The sequence below is a fragment of the Pseudomyrmex gracilis genome, unplaced genomic scaffold (assembly GCF_002006095.1).
Source record: "Pseudomyrmex gracilis isolate BER0280 unplaced genomic scaffold, ASM200609v1 scaffold_103, whole genome shotgun sequence".
Lineage (NCBI taxonomy): Eukaryota > Metazoa > Arthropoda > Insecta > Hymenoptera > Formicidae > Pseudomyrmex > Pseudomyrmex gracilis.
Genome location: NW_018020687.1, coordinates 253,418 through 269,511, shown reverse-complemented (window position 1 = coordinate 269,511; position 16,094 = coordinate 253,418). Strand labels below are relative to the sequence as shown.

The following is a 16,094-nucleotide window of genomic DNA, read 5'->3' as shown; positions in this document are numbered from 1 at the left end:
ACGACGAGAAAAAACAGATGTTACAAATGCACGAAAGAGAGAAAATCAAAGAAAAAGAGGGGAAAATTGAAACTCAACTAACACAAGTTTAATCGCAATCTTCCCAATGGGAGAGAAACAATAAGGAATATTATTTCAAGATCAAAGAGCAACTGAATGTGTTGTGCAAGTTTTCTTCTAAGGAAAGAATTACGAAACGCGAGATGGTCGGGGATAATTTGCTTGCGCAAAGAATATTCGCGTGAAAGTAATGCCTGCGGAAAAAAAAGTTCACGCTTTGTGAAAGAGTAAAAAAGGTGTGTGCGTGTGTAAATGTATTGCATTTGATACACGTTTTGCCTCTTCAAAATTGCCGAGCGTTATTATTCAAACGCGTCTTTTAAAATATATCATTCTATCTAAAAAATGCAAGATCCCCCCCCCCCACCCATCACCGATATATATTTCACGTGTGGCATTAAGCGTTTGAAATTTATACCTTGCTATTTTATTTCCGTCACAATCCCAACCGGTATCGGGCAGTACATATTCCGCAAGTTCCGACGCGAATTTAAAAGAGAAAATTCACGAATCGCAAATACTATTTAGGGATTAACGTCGTCTCTCCGCTAACCGTTGCTTTTCCGCGCTCTCTGTCGCAAAGCTGAGATGAAAAGAACTCCACAATAAACGTCGTCCCGCCCAGACGATTCAAAATGCGATGTTTATCACTGTAGTCGGCGCGCGACTTTTGAAAGCGCAATACAAATAAGAAAAAAAAGTATAGACCTCGAAAAACCTTACAGAAACCTATAAAGAGATAGCGACGCGCGTAAAACTTGGTCCGGTTGACAGCGGCCTCGTAAAAATCCATTATACCGAATCTTCGAATCTTGTTCTGCGTCAGGGATGGTATTCCGACGCGATCGAGAGCGACCGAAGTAACGTTCCTCTCGTTAGGAGTCCGCGCTACCTCAACGGGGGGTATAACCGCCCATAACTCAGCCCAAATATTCGCCTACATTCTGCGCGTGGTGCGCGAGGTTAGGAACGCGCGCGTGTATATACTTGGTCGTAGGACCAACTTTATCCGTGCCACACACACACACACACACACACACATACACACACAGATTCTTTCGTATGCATGGGTTAAGCAAGCACGCGCATACATGGTGACGTACAATGCACGCGACTAAAGCTGACCCTGGTGAGGAAGAAGGTTTAAGCGTGGAAGGTGGTGGCGCAAGGAGGGTTAGATCGCGCGGCGGCCCTCTGGAAGAGGGTCCGCTGAGAAGGCGGTGTGTAGCAGGGCCATGAATTATGCAGTTTGCCGCGGGCTAGGGCCTCGTATGCCGTTCCGTCAGGGAGAGAAAGAGAGAAGAAGAGACGGAGAGAGAAACTGCCGTACGGCGAATCAACCGGGCGGAGAAACTGCGAGAGAAAGAGAGACGGTGATATATCCACACGGTCCAGAACCACTTTACCCTCCCCATCCTCCCCCACATTGCGTTTCTTCTCTCCCTCTCTCTCTCTCTCTCTCTCTCTCCTTCTTTGTGTGTGTGTTCTCCTTCCTTCATTGCCTCCTCCACCTGTACCTTCACCTGAGCCCACCACTATCCAGTGTTCTACCTTCACGCTCGTCTCCTCCCCTCGCGCGTTCTACCGACACTTCTACCCCGGCCGATTGAAATTTTCATACCGGCACGTCTACCGTCCCAGTTTATGCCTCGAACAAGTGAAATGCACTGCTACCGTCGTACATACCGTACCGAAGCTCCGCCATTCTCCACCTCCTGCCTCCTGCACGGGAGTTGCAGTAGGGAGGCCTCGGCGCCGTTTCTCTTCCTCCAACCCCTGTCGGAATTCTCTCATGGTGTTCAGAGGCTCGATCCTTTACGCAGAGGATAACCGACAAGATAGAGCGAACGTCGATATCCTTGAGAGCACTTACTCTTTGTACCTTTCTGCATGTGTGTGAATTTCACAGCCGCGCATACTATATATATTTATTTCGTGTCTGATACAACGACGACTCGCGATTGCTTTGCGAGCGTATCGCTATCAATTTTCACAAACAATATTTTTCGCGATACGAAGAAAAGCAGCCGCCTTATGCTTGTTTGACACGCACCAGACGAATGAACAATCGAAACGTTAAATATTTCAACGCGGTCTCTCTCTCTCTCTCTCTCTCTCTCTCTTTCTTTCTTTCTCCACGGGTGGTGGTAGGAGACGATAACACCCTCCGCGCGCGCAGCCAAGGTCGACTGAAATTTTCATGTCAGCCCGTCTACTGTTCGAGTTAACGATCGAGAGAAACAAGCTGTTTTATTAATTTTACCTCATTTCTCCACTTGAAGAACATTTATCTTTCTCTCCGCTGGAAGAATCGGAGATTTTTCTGCTGTTATTTCTTCGCGCTGACGTAACGGAAAAAAGAGAGAGAGAGAGAGAGAGAGAGAGAAAGAATATAGGGATCGTATTCGATATTCTATCGTGACGTTCCACATTTATATATTTTACTACGCAGATTTCAGCTGGTTTGCCGTGTAATGGTGCGCCAAACGATGACGCGATCGAACGGAAGAGCGGTAACGATCTGGTTCAGACTTGGTTCGCTGCTCGGAGCGAAGTCGGGCGAGGTATCAGGATTCGATAGCACTTCATTTGACAAAGAGTACAGAGAGTGGTATCTATCGCTGATAGAATGGCAGGGAACCTCGAGCGCAAACGATGTCACGAGTCGATAGCCAAGTGATGGCCGGAATCGAGATAGAATATTGGCATGTAAAATTACTTCTGGAGTGGCGTTCGGGCGAGCGATGCTAGTTCACGGGGTGGTCGTTAAACTTTTTTTTTTTTTTTTTTACTCTACAAGTACGCGTAGTAACATTCAAACTACGCGCTCCGGAAATAGTGGCGTCATAACTCTAACTTTGCGTTCTAGAATAGCGTTCTGCCATTTTCACGTTTATTTGCGTTTTTCAAAAAGTTGTCGCAAAAATATTTAACTTTTTTATTCCGCGAATCATGTGCGTTTTTTAGTTACTAAAGCGACGTCTGCACGTATAATATTTTCAGGTTCTTGACAAACGCGCTATTTTGAATCTCCGTTCGAAACGTGGACGCGCGTCACGATTCACGAATGCGTTGCAAGTTTAATGTCTCTTTATGTTCCGTGCACGTTTTGTTCTTTTTTTGTTTGTTTTTTGATCGATTTTACGACGAGTCTTAATTCACATGGAGTATTTATTTGAGAGAATCCTCGCTTGCTGCGTCAACGCGCATATCCGCGGGGTAAAATTAACGACCGGTCGCAAATTCGCGTCGTTTCGCACCTATACGAGCAAAACATCGCAACGTCCGACGGCGTCGAATGTACGGCGTTTGAAGCGTGGCGCACGTAGAGAAAGATCGTTACCCGTGTGTCGTGGATTTACGAGCGGACGTTATCGCTCCCGTTAATGTGCTGATTAGATTGTGCGATGAGAGAACGTCGCTAGAATCTCTCCTCTCGCACTTCTGACGTGCGCGCGACACGTACCTTTTTCAAGAGAGAATCGTAAAAGAACTGCGCGCGGTTGTGCTTCTCGTCCCGGGCGCGGTTGTTTCCCGGCGACAAGTTTTATGATTCACGCGAATTAATTATTTTCCCCCGGACGCGCGCGCGATGAAAAGCAGCAACGCGCGAATCTATGCTTATACGCAACGGGGAAGGGGGGAGGAAGGAGAAAAAAGTACACGCGATATATCGCGTTTGGTATCGGCGGCGTTTTTAACGTTCCGCCGTCTCTGCGCGGGTTAACGCCGCGAGTGTAACTCAGAATAGTTGCAGAAATACGCAGCTGACGCTCGCAAATTAGCTTGCGGCAATCCGCAAGCGGAGCCAACTTCGCGAGCGCGCATGAAATGAAATCGCTTTGAAGCCCCCGAAGTTTCCGTCGGAACCCGTTTCGCGAGAAAGAGGCCACGTTCGCGCGCTCAATTGAATCCTTTTATCCGCGACTTTCTCTCTCTCTCTTTCTCTTTTTCTTTCACTCTTCATACATATATATATATATATATATATACGCACACATATATTATGTATATACATGTATATACCTTCCCTCCGGTTTAATATATATTTTTTTTCTTTCACTCAAACGATATTTCCTTTTCCGCTTTCCGCGGTTGAACTCCAAGAATAACGCATCGGTAAAATAAGATCTGCCGCTTTCTCCTTAACAGATCTGTCTGTCTCTTTTTCTCTCAATAGAAATTACATCTCGCTTTTATACCCGCGTATCTTTTCGCGATAAGTTCGTGGCTTCGGGGCCGCTGTCTAACACCCGGTTCGTTTTACTTTGCGGTCTCGATCCGATGGGATGAAAATCAAAAGGTTCGGAGAAATCGAATGGCCGAAAGGGTTAATCTGTTATTTGCACCACGAAGCGTGTATGCGTGTGTGTGTGTGTGTGTGTGTGTATGTGTCTGGCTCTCGTACCCCGCCAATCGCCGAAGAGTTATTATTCCGGAGCGATGACAATGCAGATAGGAAACCCAGAGAGCTCGGGCGTTATATGTATGTGTATAGTCGTTGGAGGCGGTTATTAATTATCAGCGAATAAACGAGGCGAGGATCGGGATCACGCGCGAGAAGAATGAGAGAGGGAAAAGGAACTTCGCGAGAGGACGATATTGTCTCGGTCTCGGTTTTACTAGACCCCGTCATCTTGCGACGTCGCCGCGCCGTCAAGCGCCTACGCCGCCAAACCCGTTACAGCCGTTCTGTTCTCATAAATCGTTTATTCATGTTTAATACAGCTTGGTATTTCAGCACCCGAAAGTTTTCGAAGCTCTCAGACAGAAAGCGCCGCGACTGCGACGGGGAATCGGTGGGTGAGGAGCGCGGGAACTTCGAACAAGGGAATGCTTTTGCATCGAGGCGACGTCTGAAACCAGTCGAAAAAAAAAAAAAAAAAAAAAAAAAAGAAAAAAGTCAAGAGAAGCTGCGGAATCGAGTTCCCGTCGTTTGGACCGGTCTCACACCGTCTGTGTCTGAAGAAAACGCTGTCTTCCGCGCGCGCGGAATTCTTCCACACCTGCGCGGAAAAACGTTCATCGGGAACACTACTCCGATTCGCGATATTCGATCGCCGAGTGGTTTCTCTCCGGAAGCTTGAAAAAGTTTTCGAACAGTGGAACGACGTTGAATCGGTCAAATCAAATATTTATGACAAGGCAATGACAAGCTAGTGCGGATCGTGATACAATTTCGCGTTACAAAGGCACAAAGACGCCGCGAAGTTTTCGCGATTGAAAGTGATAAACGCTCGAGGAAGCACTCGGACTTTTTAAAGAACGATCAAAAAGTTCGCAACATTACCGGAGAAGTGAATTGCCGAATCATTGCGAGAAGTCGATGCTAAATTATGAAAAAAAAAGTCTCGTGTTACGACGAACGATCTAATCATCGTAGAAGAAGAAAGAAGTAGCACACAAGAAACAGCACATTTTCAATCAGATTTACGAGAATACGATAACAAAAACCTCCGAGAACGACACGTATCTAACAATTAAAAAAAAAAATATGGAGGAAAAAAATTATTTCGAAGTATATATGTGTATACATATATATATATTTAAAGCACATTCACGCACAACATCCTGCAAACGCCTCTTCATGTCCCTATATTCATATATTATTAGTTTAAAAAAAAAAAAAAAAAATGACAAAATATAACGAAACAGATTTTTTAAGTTGGAAATTGTATAAAAGCGCTATTTCCATAAGACAGATACCGTCGACAGTTTTATGTAATATCAATTCATATATATAATTCATCGTATTTCAATGCGTGCGCGGTAAGCTCGCGCTCGCTCGCGCGCGCGCGCGCGCAGAAAGATCTCTATTTTCCAATGACAAATCCCGCGTTTTTATCACCTTATGATGTATACACTGCGGAAACGCTCGACTTTTCAAAGAATGATTTCCCTCAGCGCAAATTCTGCACGGATCTTTCCTGTAACGGGAACGAGAAAAGACGGGGGGAGAGAACACGCGAAAGAAGGAAACGCCGGGAGAAAAATAGTAAGAAGGAAAAACGGCGGAAATGAGAGAGGAGAAAACGAGAGAGAGAGAGAGAAAGAGAAAAAGGAGAAACGCGCAGGAGAGGCTCTAATCCGTCCTTCAGGGGACTTAAGCCCGTCTTCGTGTACCCGGCTCAGAGAATACCGTTTAAGTGTCGTCCGTCTGGGAGTCCTCCACTCGAGTAAATATTTAGGAATTTTTGAAGAGTCCCGAGTGCCTAAGAAAACAGTTTACTCCGTAGAAAACGGGGAAGGTGGATCCCTCCCGGGAGAGTCCGAGAGCGCGTCGGGCCTGGAACAGTCATCGCCGGAGCGCGTCTTTCGTCGACAATCAAACACCAGCCAGCATATCGCACATATGGGGTGAGGGGGAAGAGAAGGAAACAAAAAAAAAAAAAATATATATACAAAGGGAGAATGTGCGCGCGCTTCGCTTGAAACGCAACCGCGCCTTTGTGCGTGTCCCGAGCTCGTTTTCGTCGCACCCATAGAATTCGAGTCTATCATTTCTATTTTAATTTCCGCGACACGCACAAGAACGATAGATACACCGACTGCAACTGGACGAAGTCTGTTCTGAACACGTGCCGTGTAATTATTTATAATTAAACTCACTGCTCGAAATAGCCTCTGATTCTCTCTATGAGCGTGACCGTTCTCGTTGACTCACCTGTAACACAAATAATAATTGGTCTTAATAATCAAAAACAAAACGACTGGTAATTATTGTTGTATTATTGTAAAATTGTTGATGAATATATACATATATTTCCCGATAGACATTCGCAAATTGTTAATAACACGACGTTGAGTCTCTCTCTCTCTCGAATGTTCGCCGCGTCAAAAGGCGTGGGCGCAGCTTGCGTGTTCCATCGCGCGGTAATGATGATAATAAGACGTACAATAAGACGTCGGTGGACGTTTTAATGAGAGAAGGAAGAGACGGCGGAGCACGGGAGCTCGTTACAACGTACCACCCCATAAAGAACGGTCAGGGGCGGTGAGAAATGGGCCGACGCGTATATAACCTTTCGGTAGAAACCGTTCATTACCGCGTCGCGCAAACATGTCCGGCGACAGTCGCACGTGGGCCTTTGCAAAGTGTGTTCCGCAACATCCTGACTTGTCGTAATATAGATGCGAGATCCCGGTGAGATCGTTTTAACGAGGCAAACGCGCAAAAAATTATGCGACTATATATTACCTCAGCGTATTACCACGTACTTACAACAGAACCCTCGTATAGATGCGACGACGTTTGACGAGAGTCTCGCGAGTTCGCATAATAAATATATATATATTTATTTATTCTGGTTGCGTTTCAAAACGCGCGTCGATAATGAAACCGCCGATTTTCTATACATCGGGATAATGTTGACAATTAGTCTGGCTTTGATTCGGTAGAGAATTGCGACTCCAGGTTTCATTATACCGTACGTACGTGTGTACACGCGCACGTACGTACATGTCACCGAAATTTGCACGGTCACGCGTCAACGAGATACGAACCGGTTTTCATCGGATCCGCGCTCGTCAGCGCGAGTGCAATAAACTATGCTTAATTACATGCAATAAGTAATTAAAGTGATTAAAGCTCATAATGCGACTCGCACAATCAGTAACGCGAGCGTAATCAAAATTTCGATTGGGGGAACGAGCGGGGTGTATATTCTCCGCGCGCGTTATACGATGAGCACTTTATAATACTAGCTTTTCACGAGCGTTTTGTGCTTTTAACGAGATGGTATCGCAAATGCGTAATCCCGTTTCGCGCGTTTTAGCAGCAAATGAAAATTTCGTTTTCCGATTCTATTCATATTCGCCGATATTATCGGCATACGTCAGTAATTTCGTTAATACGTATCAACGTATTGCGATTAAACACTTCGTTAAATTACATTCCACACACGATACGCAAAAGCGCGCACGGGAGATAGCGCAAAGGAAGAAACAAGTGTTCCAATATTGAATTTTATGAAAAGAAAATTCACACACGTTTCTCTCTCTCTCTCTCTCTTGCCGAAATCGAAATTGCCAATTACAAATGCGTTCACCGAGTCACCGAGAAAAGAATAAAAAAAAAGTACCGTACAAAAAGAGAAATGGTTCAAATCCAGCTGACAAAAACATTATTGCGTATGTGTATGTTCGTCAAAAAAAATCTGCGTAGGATAAGAGAAAATGCGCGACCGTGATGTACCATCCATAAATAACACGGATAAATGGAAGCTCGTTTGCGCATCGAATTGGCATCGACAGCGTGACGTTTCCCCGTCGTGGATTTCAACGTGGACTCCAACGACTCTTCGACGTCGTCATCGTCGTCGCGCGTAGCAGGTAGTCAGTACGTGCGTGCATCCTCGATGAGGAACGTGCGCCCGCTGAATAATGCCGAGAATTCGGGGAAGAAGAAAATAAAGGTTAGCCGACGGGTAAGGGCGTATGTACAGTCGGAATGAAAGAAGGGAGTATAAGAGACGACGAATAATAAAACACGCCGGGTTATAAAGAAGGGAGAAACGGGAAGAATGGAAAGAGTCACGTGGCCGTCGAAGAAGCAGCCGGCGTCTCAATGAATCCCCTCGAGCAGTCTCGTTAAAACGGTTCCCGCGACACCGACACCGCCAATGTTGTCGTCTTCTTCTTCTTCTTCTTCTTCTTCTTCTTCTTCGTCTTCTTCTTCGTCGTCGTCGTCGTCGTCGTCGTCGTCGTCGTCGTTGTCGTCGTCGTCGTCGTGTGTGTTTCGTCGTCACGGTTTACACGATCTCGAACGAGTCACAGAAAGACCAGCTGCGTTTCGAGTGACGGGGAGACGCTTCCAAAGAACTTACGAAAAACCTCGGCGAAAACCGAGCGTGTTACAAGTACCGGGCGTGCTGCGGTTTAACCTTCTCCACCTCCCCTAAACTGGGTGCCGGTGTGCCTACTCTCCTCCCCCCTTCCTTCCTTCCTTCCAACGCTCGCCAAACTGCCCTCTCCGCCATTTCTCCTTTATACCTTACCCTCCGCGACCGGAATCCACCCACCCGCCGCCTCTATATTTACCGCCGCAATAAATTTCAAGTCAGATTTCAGACGGTCTGTGCGAGAAGCGCGGCGGCGGCCGACGTGAAATTTCGCGCGCCCGCGCGCGGATTGCATTGCTCCTTTATCGAGGGCTGGTAAACAAGTTAAACCAGATTAGAAGCGCTCCGCGCGTTCGTGTAACCGATGTTTTCTGCGTCTGCGAGAAGGAGCGCGTTCGTTCTCTCTCCCGAGAACGCCCTTTACCCCGCGGCCATTCTTCTTTTCTAAGGCGAGGAGGTGAGATCGCAGCTATAGAGTCAAAGGAAGAGGAGGGCAAACAAGAACGTACAGAAAGTCAGAGGACATTGCGCTTCATCTTCTCGAGTGGGACTCTTGGTTTCTTTCCTCTCTCGCGCGATCTTTTTCTCTCTTACCCTCGGAAGAGGCGAGTTTTGGTCGTCGTGTAAACAACATCGTGGATCGAGCGTGTTATCCGGTCTACGTGTGTGTGTGTGTGTGTGTAACGATGGATATTGTCTTTATCTGTGAATCCCATTTCCGCGCGTTCTGGAAGCGTTTAATCAGACTCTTCTACAGAGAGAAACTCATCTATACAAATACTATTTTCTCATTTCGTAAGAAACTCGCTCGCGTTAAACACGCGTGTCTCGTCGTGACGACGTCTTTGATTGCTCTTACGGTTCTCAAAACGATTTGTCGTGTTTCATAAAAAATTTCACTCACGGAACTTGCCTGAGATAACGGAGAGAAATTCGCGGAAAAGACGCAGACGACTCTGACACGAGGTAGCATAACCCCTTCCCCCCGTAATTATCGTAATTACTGCATTTAATTCCAATTATACGATATTGCGTGGGGTCGCAAAATCGCGATATACGATTCGATATACGAAAGTGTGTATATATGTGTGTGTGTGTGTGTATATTACGCGCCCGGCCCCGAGTCACGAAAGCATCCGTGACAGTCGAGCGAATTATACGGGCGTAGCCGCGACGGCGGCGGCCTTCTCTGGCCTTCTCAAAATTTTCTGTCAGTCTCGTATACGATACGCAAACGATTTCCCGCGAATAACGTTTTCTGAGAAATTGCCCGATGAAACGCGCACGTTAGGATTAGCAGACCAATTTGCAGTACGCTTCGAAAATTGGAAGATAAAAGCAGAAACGTTCATTGACATAACAATGGGCCGCCGACACGCAACAATTTGCGTCGCGAGGGAGATCAGCACGCGGAATCGTCGCGTCGCCCCGCGCGTTTCTGTCCGTGTGCGTATATCTCGAGTAATCGAGTAATATGTGATATATTTTATGTGTTTTACATATACATATGTATATTTTATACATACTGATGAGTATGTATACATCCGTGAGTTTTTGTACAGTTACCGAAATACATTAATAAGATTAACGTCATTGTCGCAATTGACTTTGAAACAGTTGTATAACGCGATCCAAATCGCAATCTCGTAATTACAAGCTAAAGCTACGTAAAACGCGACGCAAATATTAATCCTGTAATTACGCCGGTAGTAATTCAAGAGCCGCTTGAACACTGCGCTCCCGTAGATATAAACTATCGCGGGATATATAATATAACGCTGTCTCTCGCGTTACGATGCCGTAGATTTGGCCATTTACTCGCGTAATTGAAAGGCTCCCGCGATGCCCGAAAAGCCGAAGCGATACCTTTTTCAAAGCGTCCCGCATGTGCCCCCGCCCCCTCGCTTTCGGTACATACGCGCGTGCATATATACACAGGCGCGCGCGCGCGCGCGCGCATATACGATAGGTACGAACAATGCCTCGATTCAGGAACGTATAACGCCGCCGTGCCTTACGGGCAACGGTATATAACGTCGGTGAATGACGGGCATTCGAGCGAATGGGACTAATCAGACTGATTGGCCGACCGGTATTTACATTTCTGCGGGCGAGCCTGCCCGCTCGAGGCCGCTTGTACCGGCGTCGGGAGATTTGGAGAGAATGCGAGACAGATACGACGCCGATGCAACCGTGCACAAACCTACCGTGCCTCCCTCTCTCCGCCCCCGTTGGCGGCGGTGAACATCTCCGCGATGATGCGGGGACCATTTCGAATGCTTGTCGAGCGCGTTGTTCGATTCGTGGCTGCGAGCGGTGTATCATTTCACCTCACAGCTTCTCGTTACTCGTGCGTATTATTCATGTATGTTCCGCTCGTTTAGCGACCGTTTCAGGTAAGAAAGACGAGACACGCGCATAAATATGTAATCCAGCAAGTGTGTATTCGTGTTCGCACAAATTTTGTTCAGTGTAATTTTAATTGGGTGATTTATTTATAAACTGTTCGCTCTGATGTCATTTTAACGATCATTTGCAAAAGAAGAACATCTCTCACACAGCTCTACGTACAGCTCTGAGGATTATATTCTTGTTTGTCTTCTTCTTTTTTTTTTTTTTTTTTTTTTTTTTTTTTTTTTTTTTTTTTTTTTGAGGGGTGAAAGACGATTTTACAAAACAGATTCTTCGCTACGCCACGAAGAAGCGTATAATCCTCCAATTAAAATCTCCGCAGGCGAATGCTCTCCGACTCGCACTCACGGAGGAATACAACTAGTAATTATCGCACCCGACTCTCGTCCGGCTGATGCTCGACAACGCGGACACGTTTTATCTCGTGTCGGGTGGACAAACCGGAGGCGGGACACGCGAGAGAAAGAGGAGAGAGAGAGAGAGAGTAAAACGTTTACGATACTCGAGGCACCGATGTACTTTCCGTTCCGAGAGTTAATTGCGCCTTTGCGAGCTCACGCGAGAGGCGTCCGGATACATCGGCTTCTGCATCGGACTCGGTTTTAAAGAATTGTGAGCGTGCGTCTTCATCGAGATCGAGCGAATCGAGCACGAAGCTTCGAACGAGCTCGGGTTACCCGATGTGTGTTCGAGCCGCGCATAATTTCGGCCGCGGCGGCAGTGTCGTCGAGCGGGGGAGGGGGGAGTTTCTCTCTCACCGGCTTTGGGCTAATTAATAACTGCAAGTAACAAGGAGCAGATGGAGCGGTAGAAACTTGGGAACCAGACCTCTGGGCTACGCTCGACCCGTTTGGCTTGGCTCCGCTTGGCTCGGCTCGGCTGGCTTGCACCAACACACACACACACACACACCCACGCGCTATACCCATTATTGCGCACGTGTGGTCCGGATGGTCGCGTGCATGCTATTAGCGAAAAGGAGTGTCCCGAGTCTTGCCGGTCCCCGCCGCGAAACAACTGTCCCTCCGCATTTACGCTTATTTTTGACGTTCTCCCGCTAGTTTTCCCGAACCCGAGGAGTAGATAAATAGATTTCCGGTTGATTTCGTTAGAGCGCTCAAGGATTTCCGGGCTCGTAGGTGAGATGTCACCTACACGGTGTCGAATGAACTTTTAAAAGGAGCTTCATTAGCTGCGCTATAATGAGGTTAATTCCGAAAAAAAAACTCACGTTAATGACAGTCTTTACAAACCGCAGACAATAAATATTTCATTTCAAACACACGGACAAAAAAGTCGCACGTTTCGCAGCAAAAATTGCGCAAAATAAAAACGTATCTCGGCCAATATTATTTCTACCAGATGCAAGATCGCTATATTAGCAACGTTTCTATGCGTGGTCGCGTGCGCAATAATTACTTTTCGGTACGCGTCGGCATCGCTCAAAAAGCAACATTTGCACGCGACACGGCTCGATGCGTCGCGCGTGCATGTACGCTGCTCCGCACGAGATTAAAAAAAAAAAAAAAAAAAAAAAAAAAAAAACTCGCGCCCGCCGCACGTTTCGGGAGAATCGTGAGCGACAATGGCTTCCTGCTCCCCAACTCTCTTCTCTCTGCGGGGTGTCCAGCTGTCTGTCTGGGCCACGATCGCGTGAATGAATCGTTTGCTGACTGTATTGTGTCTGTCTTTCTAGTTTTCGATCTGTATAACCCGCGACATCTTGATCCCCCCATCTTTCGTCTCTCTCATTTGGGGGAAACTTTACGGCCGAAACTCTCTTGGTGAAGCACCGTCTCAGTCACGCATGTGTTTCCAATAATTCAGAAGGATATTTATTCAAAGCCATTGCCTTGTCTTATAACGTTGTACTACATTCCGACGTAGCTATATCTGTCGGGTTACGACGCAGAAGTGAAAAAGTTTGACACTCGTCGAATTTACGACGATCTTAAAGGTTAGGCGCGAGCTTCCTCTCGCGGATTTTCACGCGACTCGAATAATCCGAGGAATAGTGTAGTCAGCAATACGGCGGGCATTCTGCGACGTCATTTTTTTCCTGCCAGCTCGCGATTTGATCGTAGATAGGATCCCGTGAGAGAGAGAGAGAGAGAGAGAGAGAGAGAGAGATAGAGAGAGATAGATAGAGAGGGGTTTTGAGCTTGTGAGCTATGGCAAACGAGGTATTTCGAGCAGCGTAACAAGGCAACGTAGGCCGTCGTAGTTCGCGGATGTATACGTAATGACCTTACGCTGCGCTTTTTTACGATGCTTATCAAATGCAAATCCTACTTTATTGCGATTGGTATTCTTATTAGATGCCTTCTCTTTTGCTCGCAAGCTCGCCCGAAAGGAACGATTTTCGCTTTTCCCCCCCCCGGTGTTATCTTCCCTCTTCTTCCTTCTACTTATCGCCTCCTCGTTCTTTCCGGCGTAAGAGGATTCTCGCCTGACCGACCGCGCGGTATAAAAAAAAAAAAAAACACCGTATACGTGTAAACGAGAAACGACCACCTTTTAACTTCCCATTTGGATTAGGAATCCGCGATCGCCTCCTCGTCTTGCATTATTTTTCGCGTTTGCCGCCGCGTCTGCCGACTGAAAGCACTTTAACCAACCGCGGGTTTTCTCTCTCATTCTCGAGAGAAGAAGAGAGGAAGAGACGAGCGCGGAAGGCGTTACACAGCGACACCGAACTTTTTCCATAAGACAAATGTTGCCGCGAGACCATTTGAGTTTCCGACAACTGCTGGGTTTTTTTTATTTTTTTTATTTTTTTATTTTATTTTTTCGTTGAACCAGAGTGTGTGATTCATTCCGGGCGCAAACTGTAACGCGCGTAAAATTTATCCCGTTCTCACAACAGCGCGCGCGGTTTTTATTACAGCGCAGCTCATATTCGATCCTCTCCGGATATTTTGATTACAATATGTTATATGCCAGCTAGCTGTGTGATATCAGATGCTATCACCTTGGAACGCGATACGCGGCATTGTGTGTTATACGCGTTCAGGTGAAAACTGAATCTTTCTTTGTGCTAAAATAAAAACTCTCTCGGAATAAATTATATTTTTTTGCAATCTTAAAAAAACTTAACAAGTTTTATATACTTATATCGTCCGTTAAGATAATATAACATTGACTTCAGGATTATATTACAACAGAATTTCAGCTAGTTAGAAAATTGTGTTTGTGCGTCGAATCCCACCCGAATAATTTAATCAACCGATAAAAAGCTCCGTGCACGTGTACGTACTTCTTGCCTCACGTCAATCCTAACGAACTACCGACCAAAACTGATTGGCGTGTACGTTCATAATCCGGTTACGCGATTGATCGGTAGCGAGTAATAATAACTTATGATAGAAGAGGGACGCGTTTCTGTGCCGCGAGCGATGCTTCACAGAGGCAGACGCTTTTTGGGAGGAAGGAGAAGAGGGGTTGCATCCGGCTGGAATTTCAGTCGGCACCTCCTTCCACCACAGAAAGAGAGAGAGAGAGAGAGAGAGAGAGAGAGGGAGGGAGGGCGTCGGACCGAGGGACAGAGGGGTTGTTTTCGTGCAAAGGCACGACGTATCTGCGGCGTGTGGGTTGTTCGGTATCAAACCCGGCGTGCCTAGAATTCCCCCCGTAATTGCATCGCCCGGCGCCCGCGTCGGAACGATTGCATTTTCGGACCGCGTCATGGCATAAATAGTAAAAACCTATGTTATCCGCCCTTCAGCACATCCCTCGCACATCACCATCTCCATGACGGGGAGATCACCTGCCTTGTCCGCTCCACGCGCGCGATCCGCTGTCGCGTGATGTTGATTTTCGAAAATCGTTCCGCTCGTTTTCACGTGAAAGCGTCGACGTTTCCAGTTGAAGCCCTCCCCGATTGCCGTTCGTGCGTGGCACGTTAAACGGAATTGTAAATTTCGACGCCGCTCACACTTTCGGCTCTCGACGATAATTAACGCATTGTGGTCGGGGTAAGGGAGCGCGCGCACACAGACACACACACACACACACATCGTATTTGCCGCTGCGGCCGTGATTACGCGGACTTGTGCAAACTGCGAGGCTCTAATTACGTTTTAAAGCGTAATCTAAACTGAAACGCATCGGTTAGCAGCTAGGTGTGTAAATTAGAAAACCGGCGTCAGTTTGAAACTTTATCGTCTACCGCGATAACGCGTCAGCTACGATGATACAGAGTTCACACGACTTATTAAATCTTCAACGTATTTAACATTTTTAATATTTGGAAATTAGAATAATTTTGATATTTTTGCTATTTTATTATTTGTGTTATTTTGGGTGTTAGAAAGGAAATTATTTTCAGAAATGGTAAATTAATTAATTTTGATTTGCATAAATATATATAAAATATTTTTCATTTATTTAATGTGTATAGACGTTAATTAGTTTTTTACTAACAAATTCCGATTACTCTAAAACAATTAATATTGTGTACATGTTATCTCGGTCTGTGGTAGAACAAAACAATTTTGATAATGAAGATACATCTCTCGTTTCAAACGGAAACGTACGGAGCAAGCCTGTTCGTATGCTCTGCCGGCGTTTCGTACGTTCTTCAAACGGACAAATGTTCTCGGACACGTGTTCATCCGAAACGGAATGCAATGTGAGATCCGGTAGAATCAGGGATAGAATGAGAAGTCTCGAATTACTAGACAACTATAAAGGCAGGACGCTGATCGTTGGAAGGGCGATGACTCGAGGTGTTGATACGTTACCGCGATTTCAGCGAACAAAAGCGTCGGAGCATGAAACCCG

The 16,094-nt window shown here is 46.3% G+C and overlaps 1 protein-coding gene across 3 annotated transcripts in view; it reads right to left on the bottom strand.

Moving 5' to 3' along the window:
• LOC109855961 (discoidin domain-containing receptor 2-like) overlaps nt 1-16,094 on the bottom strand; it is a 113,816-nt gene that overhangs the window by 31,148 nt on the left and 66,574 nt on the right. The window contains exon 1 of one of the 3 annotated variants that reach the window (XM_020430715.1): nt 6,670-6,710. The exons of the other annotated variants lie outside the window; for them this stretch is intronic. The gene's annotated coding sequence lies outside the window, so the exon portion shown is untranslated. Of the gene's footprint in view, nt 1-6,669; nt 6,711-16,094 lie in introns of those variants that run through there. 3 annotated transcript variants of the gene reach the window in all.